The sequence below is a fragment of the Sminthopsis crassicaudata genome, chromosome 3 (genome assembly GCF_048593235.1).
Source record: "Sminthopsis crassicaudata isolate SCR6 chromosome 3, ASM4859323v1, whole genome shotgun sequence".
Classification (NCBI taxonomy): domain Eukaryota; kingdom Metazoa; phylum Chordata; class Mammalia; order Dasyuromorphia; family Dasyuridae; genus Sminthopsis; species Sminthopsis crassicaudata.
In genome coordinates, this window is record NC_133619.1 from 381,280,230 (window position 1) to 381,294,160 (window position 13,931).

Here is a 13,931-nt window from a genome sequence, read left to right on the forward strand (position 1 = left end):
TTTTTATCATAATTTTAGACAGTATGATTAATATTATTTCTCCTCAATCTGTTCTCCAGATAAGTTATTTTTTCTAATAATTTCTTCTATTTTTTTTCATTTATTTGATTTTTTTTTTGTGTGTGTGTGTGTGTCTTAAAACATCATTAGCTTCTCTGTACTCAATTCTAGTTTTCAGGGAATTATTTTCTTCCTTAAGTTTTTTTATTCTCTATTTCAAATTGGTTGTCTTTCTTTCCACAATTTTCTTTATTTTCTTGGATTCCTTTTTTTTCTTTCTAATTTTTTCTTGATCTCTTTTATTTGATTTTTAAAATCTTTTTTAAGTTCTAAGAATTTTTTTTGTGCTTGGGATCATTTGATGTTTTACATTAAAAAGGAGTGGGTTTTTTTGGCTCCACTATCTTTCTCTGAATATGAATACTGATCCTTTTTTTATGCCCATATTAACTCCCATTGGGTTCTTTTTCCTGCCTGCTCATTTTTTTTGTTTTATTTTATTTTTAGCTGTTATTAGTCTGATTATGTTCTAGTCCCAAGATATGGGGAATTATTCTTAAATTCTCAGATTTTTCTTACACTTATTTTCTAAGTTCTTTCTTGTGCTCAATCCTGGCCTCTCCTTAACTTAAGGAAGAAAATAATGGAGAGCTGAAAGTTTTCTGGTTAACTCTGCCACTTTCCTAGAATCCTCTCCCAACAGATATTTTTGATGAATTTCATTCAGTTTCAACATAAAATAGGATGATTATACTTAAGCATTTATAGTGGATTAAACAAATAAATAGTATTTATTTCACTTAATGAATTTGATCTGTTCTCAGGAGACATAGTTACCTGACTCAGTGGGAAAAAGGGAGAGGAAGGTCAGTGTTTTTGCAGTTTAAATTATGACCATGTATTTCAAATACTTTAGAACTATAGCATGGGCAGTTACTTATAAACAATCTTGCCACATAGCTAAACCAGGTGGAAAGTAATTGACAGATCTCACCACCATCAATGAGTTAGGATAATATCTACCCAAAGCATGTGGAGACTTCCCCCAGCAGACTGGAAAGATGCAAACAATCTGTTCCAATGGCCATTAAGATGGCTGAAACAGGTGCTGTGGCAAGCTAACAGCTTTGTCAGATATCATGGATGCTGAAATCATCCACTGCACCCATCCAGCTTTTTTTGTCCTTCCATTAAACTTCAATGTTCAAGTCAAGACAACACTCATCAGGTCATGACATCAGTGGTCCTCTTCAAAAGTGAAGGATGAATAATAATAATAACTAAGGTAAGTGTATTTATATGTAAGAATGCCTCTATCATTAATCAATTAATCAGCATTAATTAAGTAAATGTGTGAGGAAAAAGAAAAAGCAAATCTTCACATGATGGTCTTTTTTAGTGTGGCAAAGAATTTTGAGCAAAACCTCATCTTAGACTTCATTATAACATAAAAACTTCAGTTAAGTTAAAGAGAATTAAAAAAAATAATGGTAATACCACTGAACTTTTGTAAGTTAAGATAATTTTTTAGTCAGTGAAATTTTATATTTTTATAAGCCTGGGTTACTTTTGATTAATGTTCAAAGAGATAGTAGGTGATTCCACTTAAGCATTTATAGTGTGTGTTTTTTTTAAAGTATTATTTATTTCACTTTATGGTTAAGATAAGTTCTCAGGAGACATACTTGAAAGACTAGCACCAAAAGATTCACGAAGAGAAACTTCTAATAATTATGATATCTTCAAAGTATCTTGGAGGAAAGATCTAACATATTTTGCAATGTTATCCAGACTCATTTGTAATCTGAACCTCATATAACTCATCACCCTTTACTTCAATATGAAAGATAAAATTCCACCTTGTTACAGTTTCATAATTCCTAATAGAATAATTCTTGTGAATAATATTAAAGTTGTTGAGCCATTTTTTTCAGTCATGCCAAATGCTTTATGATCCCATTTAAGTTTGTTTTTGCTTTTGTTTTTGTTTGTTTGTTTCTCCAAAGATACTAGAATAGTTTGCTGTAACGAGCTGTTGTCTCCAGAAGCTGCTGGATCACTCTCTGGGAAGAGATCTGCTGTGTCTTCTACTCAAATCTCTCAGACAGATTCTTCTTCCTGTAGTGAACCGTTGTCTCCAGGCAGTTGCTGTTAACTCTTGTCCTTAGAAGTGACTTCCCTTCCTGCAGAGAGCCCCGTCAAGCCTGATGCAATGCAGAGTCTTTCTTCTTTCTCTGAGAGTCCTCTCTTTTATTCTCCCAGAGAATGGGCGTGGGATAATGCAAGGGCTTCTGGGAAGAACCACCCCAGCCAATGAGCTTGCCCCCTCTATCAAGTCAACCTGAGTTCTCACCTTGTAATTGTCCAGAAAACCTGAATTCTCACCTTGTCACTGTCCAGACAACCTCAGTTCTCACTTAGTAATCCTAACATCTCCCCCTTTCTTTTGATTTAGAACATAGGACAGTCATGACCTTGAAACATAAATCCATCAATATGGGAAGTATTACAGATAATTACATAAATGACCTTGAAACATAAATCCATCAATATGGGAAGTATTACAGATAATTACATAAATTACATAAGCATATAGTAACATAGTAACATAACGCATGCTAGAAGTATATAACATAATCAAATAATCATAAATTGAAAATTTATAAATGTCCATAAGTCCATTGTCCATTAGTCTCATCTTGTGTGAGGAAGTCCAATGATTCCTGCTGGTTTTTAAAGTTCTTTAACAGTCTTCTTATTATCCATGCTCTTTCAGTGTCAGATGTTTCTTAGATCTTCTCCTTTATTTTGAGGTTTTTCTCTTTTTCTGTCTCTCTCTGATGGACAAGGCGAATATGACTCGTTGGCACCCATCTGATTCCTTCTCCTGCTGAAGAAATACAAGCAAACCCTCTCCCCCAGGCAGTTAACCTATCTGGTTACATTCTATTTACCACTTTCTAAATCTCTTCTCATCATCTGACAATTACATTGGAGTTGTTTGCACTGGGCACAGCCCTGTTGGTTTAAAAGGCCTGTATTCTCCCCAAGTGTAATCCATTTTTGCAATCTGATTGCCTTTTGACTGACTTATCAGGTAATCCCTTTCTGCCATGTGATTGCTTCTCTGCTGATTGATTAAATCAGAGTCCTGGCCTTCTAAAGGTTCTTTGGGTGTAACATCAGCTGCCATCATGCCCCAAGTCTTTTTTTCCTGGGGCCCTGGACCTGGGCCCCTCATCCCATTTCCCTGAATTATTCTACACTCTGATGCCCAATGGAGTCCTCTGTTGCATTTTGGACATGGGGTTTTAGGTCTTCTCTCACCCTGTCTTCTCACTGTATCTCCATACCTACACTGAGCTCTTAGATGCCAAATTTTTCCACATTGAAAACATCGCCGAGTTTCTCTAGAAGTCCCTTGCCAGGAGGGACCCTGTCTTTCCATGTTCATCATCATCCGGGTGTAAAAAGCATTTGTTCCCACTGTAGCACAGCGTCTTATGATCTCCTCTAAAGGAGCATCTTTGTCTAATCCCCATATAATTCTTTTGCAAATCTCGTTGGCATTTTCCTTAGCCAGATGTCTGGTCATTATTTCTGTAGCTGAATTTTCTCCAATAGTTCTTTTGACAGCAGTTTGCAAACGTCCCACAAAATCTGCAAAAGGTTCATTGGGACCTTGCTGTATTTTAGTGAAAGCCTCTCCACGATCTTTCTGTCCAGGAAGGACACACCAAGCTTTTATTGCAGCCTTAGCAATTTGTTCATATATTGTCATGGTATAATTAATCTGTTCCGAATTCTCTCCATACTGACCTTCACCAGCTAAGTGCTCAAAAGTGAATTGTGTGTTAACTCCTATTTCCAAATTGCATCTGACTTGAATTTTACATAATTCATGAAATTCCGCAAGCCATAATAAATTTTCTCCAGGTTCCAGACATATCCTTGCTATGGATTTCCAATCATTCGGGGTTAGGACTTCATAAGACAAACCATCTAGTAACATTTTGACATAAGCTGATGTAGCCCCATAAAGGGTACAACCTTTTTTCAAATCCTTAATTTTATTCAAATCTAAAGGTGCATATCTTCTCCTTTTTTTTACCTACAGAGTCAGTATTTTCAATCACAGGATATGCATGTATAAAATCACTTATATCCTGTCCTTCTCTCTTAGCTTTAACCAATGCTTTTTCTAATCTTGTCATAGGCTTAGGCTTCTTCACAGGCAATTCTGTTTGTGTTTCTGCCTCTTCCCCTCCTTCTTCCTCCACCTCTGAAGGTGGGGTTGATGTGGGCCTATCAATAATCTGTTCTCTAGGCAGGGTTGAAGCTTCTTCAAGAGAATCATACCATAAGTCCTCATTTAAATCCTCTTGCTCTAGGGAAAGATCTTGATCTTTCCTTTTTTCCTCACACTTCCTCCTCTGTTCATTTTTAGAACTTTTCTTTCTCCTACAACTTGCTTGATAGTTTAAGGCTAATTGAACTATGTTGTAGATATAAAATACTTCTGCAGAAATTGAACGAGGCCCATTTTTTGCTTGAAATTCTTTCATTTCATATCCCACTAGCTTCCATTTATCTACATCTATCTTTTCTTCCTCTAAGAACCAAGGGGATGTGTGTCTTAATGCAGCCAAGAGTTTAGCAATCTGTACCCAGGTTACAAGTAAACTCTGCTCCTCAATTATCTTGATTATACTCTCTATAGTACCACTCCTGAATGGGGGTGGAGCTGAGGTTGCTTCTGGGGCTGGGGTTGAGTCGGCTGAGGTCCAGGGATTGAATATAGCTAACATCTGCCCCATTTCAGCTATAAGAGATTCCTGGTTTAGCCCTTAACAAGTTAAGTTCCTTATTTATCTATTAGCACGCTCACTTAATCTTTAACAAAGTTTCCTCGTTACTCACGGTTCTGGGTCAGAGAGACTGAGATCTAATCGGAAGCTTTTCCACTGGAATCAGGCCTGTGTCTGTCCCTGTTCGGGCGCCAAATTGCAAAGGTCTGGTCTAGCTCCTCTTGTCAGGATAAGCAAAAGTCCTTGCCCCACGTTGGGCGCCAATTGTAACGAGCTGTCGTCTCCAGAAGCTGCCGGATCACTCTCTGGGAAGAGATCTGCTGTGTCTTCTACTCAAATCTCTCAGACAGATTCTTCTTCCTGTAGTGAACCGTTGTCTCCAGGCAGTTGCTGTTAACTCTTGTCCTTAGAAGTGACTTCCCTTCCTGCAGAGAGCCCCGTCAAGCCTGATGCAATGCAGAGTCTTTCTTCTTTCTCTGAGAGTCCTCTCTTTTATTCTCCCAGAGAATGGGCGTGGGATAATGCAAGGGCTTCTGGGAAGAACCACCCCAGCCAATGAGCTTGCCCCCTCTATCAAGTCAACCTGAGTTCTCACCTTGTAATTGTCCAGAAAACCTGAATTCTCACCTTGTCACTGTCCAGACAACCTCAGTTCTCACTTAGTAATCCTAACAGTTTGCCACTGCCTTCTCCAGTTTATTTTTACAGAAGAGGAAACTGAGGCAAATAGGGTCAAATAATTTTCCCTGAATCACATAACTAGTAAATGTATGAGGCCAGATTTGAACTCAGGAATATGACTCCCTGACTTCAAGCCCAGGCCTCTATCTAGTGTATCACCTAGCTGTGCCTTAATTTTTTTTTTAAATGCCAATTAAATTTAAATTTAAATTAATTAAATTTAAATTTAATTTAATTTAAAAAATTTAAATTGCAGATAGATGTAAAAGAAATATTTTGAGTCCTGTAAGTCCACAACAAAATTAATTGGGCATGATGAAATAAGTTTTGAAATAAATCAGTTTAGCAAGACTCACTATCATTGTTGAATACTTAGGATAAATTGAATAGTGAGAAATGTGGAGGTCTACTAATTTTTTTCAAACAACTTGCTTCTGGTAATCCCTAGTAGCTATAATCACCTTTTAGATCTAACCAAATGTTTGAAAGTCATGAAATACCCTGGTAAATAATTTTTAAAAAGTTTCTTTTCACATATTATTTAAATTAATTTAAGATATATTAATATATTAAAAGTAGGAATAAAACAATTTCTCAATATTTTCAATCAAAAGGCATGTAGATATAATTATTATAATTTATGTTTAAAATTAAAATAAGTTCATTTCAAGTTATTTTGAGGAGGACTATCCTACTATTGGAATATTCTTTGAATAGAACAGTCCTGAAAAGTTTCTAATTTATTGATCAATGTTTCTTAATTATAACTAGGTAGCAGAATGGATAGAGCTGTGCGCCTGGAATCAGGAATATCCAAGTGCAAGCCTCACACCTTTTAACAGTTTTGCACTGGCCAAGTCACATAATCTTTGCCTCAGTTTTCTCAACTGTAAAATGGATATAATAATAGCTACAAAATTTCAGGATTGGCATAAATTTCAAATGGGATAATTTGTGTACAAGACTTGCAACAATACCTAGAACACAGAAGACATTAAATAAACATTTGTTCCCTTCCCCCACTTCCCTTTGCATGCCAAGATGTGTGCTTTTGATACTCTATGCCAAATAGCCCATTATTTTCTATAATTCCTTAAAATCATTTTAGTATTAGAATTAATTCCAGGTCAATAAACATGCATGGACTGTGGTCAAAGTTTTTTGCAGAAACAGTTCCTGGATATAGTGCATATAGTGTGGCCAAGATTTCATGATAACTATTTTGTAGAACAGCAACAGAATCTTCCCTCCACACCAAATTTATATATTAGGGGCATATTAATCATGTGGATATTGTATTAATAACTTGAATAAATCAAAAAAGTAATTCTATTTCATTATATCCTATATATCCTTGTCCAATCCAAAATATTACGCAAGTAATCCCATGTTGGAGAGATGAATAAGAGAATTCTAAGACCAAAACTTGCAGTGAAGGGAGGGATTTCTAGGGACAGATGGTCTAGAAATTGACATTTTAGATCACTTTATTTCTTGAAGTTAAGCAAATGTTTATAATTATGGAACAAAATATAAGTGTGTTAGCAACATCAAGAGATTACACTTGTCTTGAAAAGAGTTTCATAAGGTATAATGTTTGAATAAAATTGCAAAGGCAGGATCATATAGATAAGTGTGGAATTCTATACTCCAGCAAGAGTAGTAAAAACTTCTTTGCCTGTTTGTATGTATGCATAACTGATATTCTTGAAAATTAAGTAATTTTTAGCTCAGTGCCAGCTGGCATTCTCTAGGTAAACTTGGAATAAAGATTAATAAGCAGAAGTTTCTCCTCTTGGAAGTATAAGAGACTTCCAGACAATAACTGCTTAAAATTCTGCAATGAATAATCAGACTAGAAAGGTGAATACCATGGTCTTCCCTTTTCCAATAGATGATGTAATGGTTTAGCAAGCATAATCTTTGATTGTTTTTTGTTTGTTTGCTTTTGTCTTTTGCTTTTTTATGGCAGAAATTACCTGAAACTACTTGTCTTGATCTGTGCTTGTGGGATATTTTATCTTAGGAAGAATGAATACCAGCAGCATTGATAAAATGCTTGAGAAGAAAATATTTAAAAGCTCTCTTTTTTTTTCTCTTTTACTTGTGTACTTGTGCTATCATGACAATATAGTAGTACTTCTTGAAATTCTATAAATTCATCCATAATCAAATTATGATATTCTCTCTCTAATTCTAGAAAGCAGGGTCACCATAAAGCAATGGAAAATTCCCTGGCTAAAAGAAATATCAAACTGAATAAATTTAATAAGAAATAACCCTATTTTTAAAAAAATATAGAACATCTTTGAAATAATGGGGGATAAAAACTAGAAACAAAGGGAAATTTATGTTTTGACACCACTAACTATATCATAAAACAGCAGTCATCGAAACTATTTAATGTTTTAAAAATAAAGAAGTACATTAATGGAACATATTGAACAAAAGAAATCAGGAGATGGGAGGGGAGTGGAACTCAATCACTCAGTGTTTGATAAATCCCAAACTACAGATTATTTAGAATAGACTTAGCTGTATTATAATAAGAAGAAGTATAAAGAAAACTGGAAAGGAGTTTGCCAGAAATTAGATTTAAAGCACATATACCATAATGTAGAATAAATTCAAAATGGAAACATAATTAGAATGTTAAAGAACATATTTAAAAAAAAAAGATTATTTTCACAGCTACAGATAGGAGATGTGTACCTAAACAAACAAAAGAGTAAAGGCAATTACAAAGAATTATTTAAAATTTTAATGTCATAAAATTGAAAGGCTCTTGCACAAATAAAATTAATGCATTTAAGAATAAGAGGGGAATCCAATAAAATGAGAGAAAATATGTTTTATTAAACTCCTTTTTATTAAACAAGCAAAGGTCCAAAAGCCATTCCCTAGTAGGTAAATGGTCAAAAGATATGAGAAGTAATTTTCAAAAAAAAGCAAACAGCCATAAAATGTTTCAAAACACAAAAACTAGGAGAAATAGAAATCAAAACAATTCTGATACTTCACCTTCCAACTAGCAAATTGAAATGAAAGTCAATATTAAGCTTGTTGTTTGAAGATAGGCACATTGGTTCATTGTTAGTAGAGTTACAAATTAGTATGACTTTAGAGACCAATACGTAATTATAGAAACAAAATTATTAAATTGCTCTTATCTTTTTTTTTTTTTTTTTTTTTTTTTTTTTTGCTGAAGCAATTGGGGTTAAGTGACTTGCTCAGGATCATAAAGACAGAAAGTAGTAAGTGTCTGAGGTCAGATTTGAACTCAGGTCCTCCTGACTTCAAGGCTGGTGCTCTATCTACTATACCAACTGGCTCCCTCATGAGCAACTGATATTCTTCTAATTAAACAATTAATTCTTCTAATTGTTTAATTCTGACTTTTTTGTGTGAGAAGTATTTTGTAATTGTATTCATATAGTTTGTTTTGGCAGATAGATGCCAAAATATTTTATTTTGACTATAGTTATTTTAAATGGGATTTCTCCTTCTATTCCTTGCTGCTGGGCTTTGTCATTAATATTGAGAAACGCTGATGATTTGTGTGGGTTGAGCTACTCTTTTAATGAACATCTTGCTTAATTAGAAGTATAAGAGGATCTTCATTTTCCCCCTTAAAGCAAAAATAAAAGCGCTTGTCAGTTTTCAAGTGAATTAATGTGGTGGTTACATATGAACCATCTGACATTCATTCTCTCTTGTAGTCCCATGCCTTAGGATAACTTCCTGGGATATCCAGTGATAACTTCTAGAATGTGTTCTGATGTATCAAATATTATTTTAAAATGGTACAAATCACTCCACAAGAGATTTTTAGGTTACCCAATTGTGACTATGTGAGGAAGTTTCTCTAAAGAGGCTATAGAAATTTTATTATATTGGTCCCAACAAAACCTATACAGTCATAAATGCATTCTTGACCTCAACAATATTGGCATGGGCCTTTCTGTAATATATTGTGGAAGGATATTTTTGTTTATTTATTTTATTTTTGTTAGTCTTAATATTGAGTTCAGTACTCTGCATACATTAGATATTTATAAAATGTTTGTTGAATGAATAAAAGTTTCCTGTTGTTGTTTTGTTGTTATTTCTTATCAATTCCTGCTACATAACAACCAATATGGACACAATCTTATATTAATGACCATAAAATAAGTTTTTACTTTAGCCAATATTGTGTTATCTTTGAGTATTTTGTTCCTTGCCCCTTGATTATGACATAAAGTAAGGACTTTGTTGACATAAGAATATGTAATATCAGCTAATGCCAGATGGAGAAAACTATTATGAGAGTTACTATAATTGTCTGTTGGATTTTTAATAAAATGCTTTCTCAAGGTTCTCTCCCTTATATAATCTGAACTCATCCTTGATTTTGTCAGCCAAGCATTGGATGGCTTTCCACAGCTGAACTAGCATGGGAACACCTGAACATATCACAAGTTATTATAAGTCATGTATTTTTCTGTATGCTGCTACTTATTAATCAAAAACTCTCTGATTGAATAGACACCACTGGTTTTAACAACTATTATTTTCCTTCCTTTCAACATGTATTTATTTGGTTCAAATGGCTGAAGTCTTTTTCATCCAATATTAATGCCAATTTTAATTCAGTAAAGGGAATTACAATAGAAATTTGTTGTGAACATAGAATGTGATTCTACAACATGACAATTATGGACTTCTTTTTATTATAGGGTTGAGGGAAATAGCACACCAAACAATGTTCTCATCAGGATTTGAATTTATTCCACTTCGATGAACCATAATTTCAGTGATGTAGATAACCCCTCTACAAATGTAGAACAAATATTTTTTTTCTTGTCATGTATAAGTCTGCTATTTTCTTTCATTAATCTTTGAAGTCCTATAGATTTTCCTTTTGATTGATTTTTAAAATAAATTTTATTCATATTTTCCTATTTTGCTCTTCCTATATTTTCTAGCACATCGTTGTCCATTTATTTTGTCCTTCTAAAGGAACTTCCCATCCCAAGTCCTTTAATATTTTTTTAAAGATAAATGTAAGTTATATATGGGTCTACCTGCCTGGGTGGGGGGAAGGAGGGGAAAAGTTGGAACAGATGGTTTTGCAAGGATAAATGCTGAAAAATTATCCATACATATAACTTGTAAATAAAAAGCTCTAAAAAAAAAGAAAAAGAAAAAGAAAAATGTAAGTTACTTCATAATTGGCCTTTCTCTAGCCCCACATGATTTGATAACGCCTAGTATGCCACTTTGGTCATGGAAATAATAATTGATTACCATATATGTTCTAGCTTACTTATGCTCATCATGCATATCTTCACAAGTTTTGATTCATTTTCTATTCCTAGAGATTTAGAACTCATCTTATAGATGAACAAACTGAGTCTCAGAAAGGTTAACTAACTTGATCAAGTTCACATGGTTAATAAATAGCAGAGCCAAGGTATCAACCCAGATTCTCTATCTTCAAATGCAACCATCTTTCCACTCTTCCACGATTACTCCTTTTGATATTTTGGTGTTTCAAAATTCACATCTCAATAACATCTTTGGGAGAATGTTGGTGTTAAAAATGTGGGCTCTTGTGATAAGGAACAGATTTCAATCACTGAACACATGTTTTCCAAATTTTTCTTCCTTCTAATAAATTCTATTATTTTCAATATCAAATGGGCCATAAAACAATGAAACATACTTACCCAAGACATTTGCCAGAATAAAGAAAATGACTAACATAAAATCCAAATGGGAAGGGAATTCCCTATGGATGGTGAGGTAGTCTAGTTTCTACTGTTTTTAAATGTGCTGAATATATGTGTGAACTTTTCTCAAAGAACCTGAAGCAAGCCTCCAATTTCCAACAGCAGAGCATTACCTGCTATATTATTATATTAAGCATATAATGGAACTACTTCCATTCAGAACATTTTACAGATAATCAAAGAGCTTCAAGAAGTAGATGATCTTAACTTCTGTGCACAGATACAGAACTGCCACAAAAAAAAAAAAAAAAAAAAAAAAAAAAAAAACATAGAAAAACAGGACAGTGAGATTGTTCAGGAAATCCAAGTGTAGATGGTCATCTAAGCCAAGCACAGATGCTTTCAGAAAAAAAAAAAAAAAAAAGATAAGGATGTAGTCCATGTACAACAAGAAAGAAACTTATAAGAGAAAAGAAAGAAGCATTATTCAGAATCTGTTGGTGCTAACTCTTTAAATTGCAATAGCCACCTTGTAAATGGAGAAGAAACTGGGGCAAAAGCATCCATCTATATCCATCCTTATATACCTCACAGGAATCAGAAGTGACCTAATGCAAAAATTACCAAGAAGCTGCAGAAAGAGTCCATGGCTAATCATGTAATCATCCTGCTGCTCATGGTTGAAGAAAAATCTACAAGATGAAAAAGGGAAAAGGGCCTTCCTTTAGCCCTGAAGATTACACTGTGAATTCTCTTGTGTTCCAAAACTCCCAAGAGATTTGAGTTTCTTTACTTGGTAGTGATTGTGGCTTTCTAAAGGGAGAATTCTCTAACAGTATATTTCTTGGAGAAAAAAGATGACTTTCCACACATGCCCACTCTGGAACTCTAAAAGTCATGTTATGAGAGGAGAGAAGATGTGGACCTTGCCACTTTTTTGTGAAATTGTGGTGAGTAATTTGGAGGCCATGAGGTGGAGGCAAAGGAAAATTATTTTCTCAGTAGTTCCATAAAATATCTTTACCTTTGAAAGGTAATATGAATATAATTATCTAGCTGAGTACTGTTTCTTTACTTGCTCACAAACTTCTATGAATCCTTAGTGTCTAGTGTGTTTTATATGGTAGACAAAATAAATATTGTTCTATACTTGATACCCATATTGGGTACATACCTAATTGTCTTTATTTAGGGAAATATAGATATGAACTGAAGCGAAATTTTATTTAAGTACTACAGAATTTTATTATTGGGTAAGGACAGCAGTGAAAGATAATGAACCCTCTTGAAGGTTAGCTTTAAAGATCATTCAGAGTGTATGAGTCAAAAATCTTCACAGGGCTGCAGATGACCTACAAATTATAGTGATATTCAATTATGAGAACTGAAAAGGTGTATATCCACTTGGTGGCACTGTCTGGTAGAATTTAGGGGCTTTAGGTAGAAAAAGAAAAGGAAAGGAAGACATATTACTTTCCTACTATGGTTACCACCTGTAAAATATGGGTGTTTTCACACTTTCAACTCTCTTGAGCTGGCCTTGTGGGCTTGACCTTCCCTTAGACAATCAAGGACAGAGCAGCTTAAAAGGAAAAAGGACCATTGGGCAGTGAACTTGCCTGAGGATAAATTGCCTGTGAGAACTGTGTCCTATTTTTACAAAGTCTACTTATATCACCTAGATCTACTCACTAATGACTCCTGAATAGCCTAGGATAGTGGTCAGTCCAGAATCTCATGGTTAATCTTTCTTTGGTATTAAGAAACTTTAAAAGAGTTATTAATTTAAAGAAATCAAAACCCATAGAAAGCTCTTCTATATGACAAGCTTCTTATGGTGAGAATCCTTGATCTATCTTTAATAATTCAAAAAGGAAATATCCTCTCTTTATATATACACACTTACATATGCATGCACACATATGTATACATATATAGTATAATATATGACACTGCCATCAGACATTCATTGGTTTTATTTTCTTATAGTCCCTCCTCCAAATTGTAGTAAATGTATGCTATTTACATTGATTAAGGGAGTTTAACTACTTCAAAGACTTTTGCAGATCTCTCATGCAGACGATCAATAGTCTATGATAGATTCAGTCTGTTCCAGCTTCTTAGAGATTGAAATCAGTTGAGGCAACATCTAATTACAGGGCAAGATACCTGCAGCAGTCTTTCTCAAGTCTCTCAAAAACGCTTCCTAGAGCTGCTCTCCCTTTCTCCTCCCACCAGACTGCATGTGCCATCTCACCACTCTTGCCCTATTCCCCAAATTCTAAACCTAGCTACATCTGGTACTCTCCCCACTGAAACCAGGTGCTCATTCTAACAATCACAATCAAAAGGTTCTATTCATTTCTGCAAAACTTCAGCTCCCATCATACATTTTTTGTGTCCCAGAAACACTTCTAGTTGCAGGCATAAAACAGAAGAATTAAAAGAAAATAAAATACCAACATTGAAGCATAATATCCTTGAAATTTATCATGGGATAAATCTCAGCATAAAGCAACTAGGAAAATAAGTAATTTAGGAAATTATTTAGCGGTCCTGCAAATTCAACTAGAAAAAATATACCACTGTTTTAGTTCAGGGAATATAATATTAAAATTGGGCAGAAGATAGGAGGTGGGGATCCAAAGAAATAAGCATTTACAATCCTGGGGATTTCACAGCAGAATTCAGAAACCCAGTAAAATCCAAATAGACAAAAACAAAACAA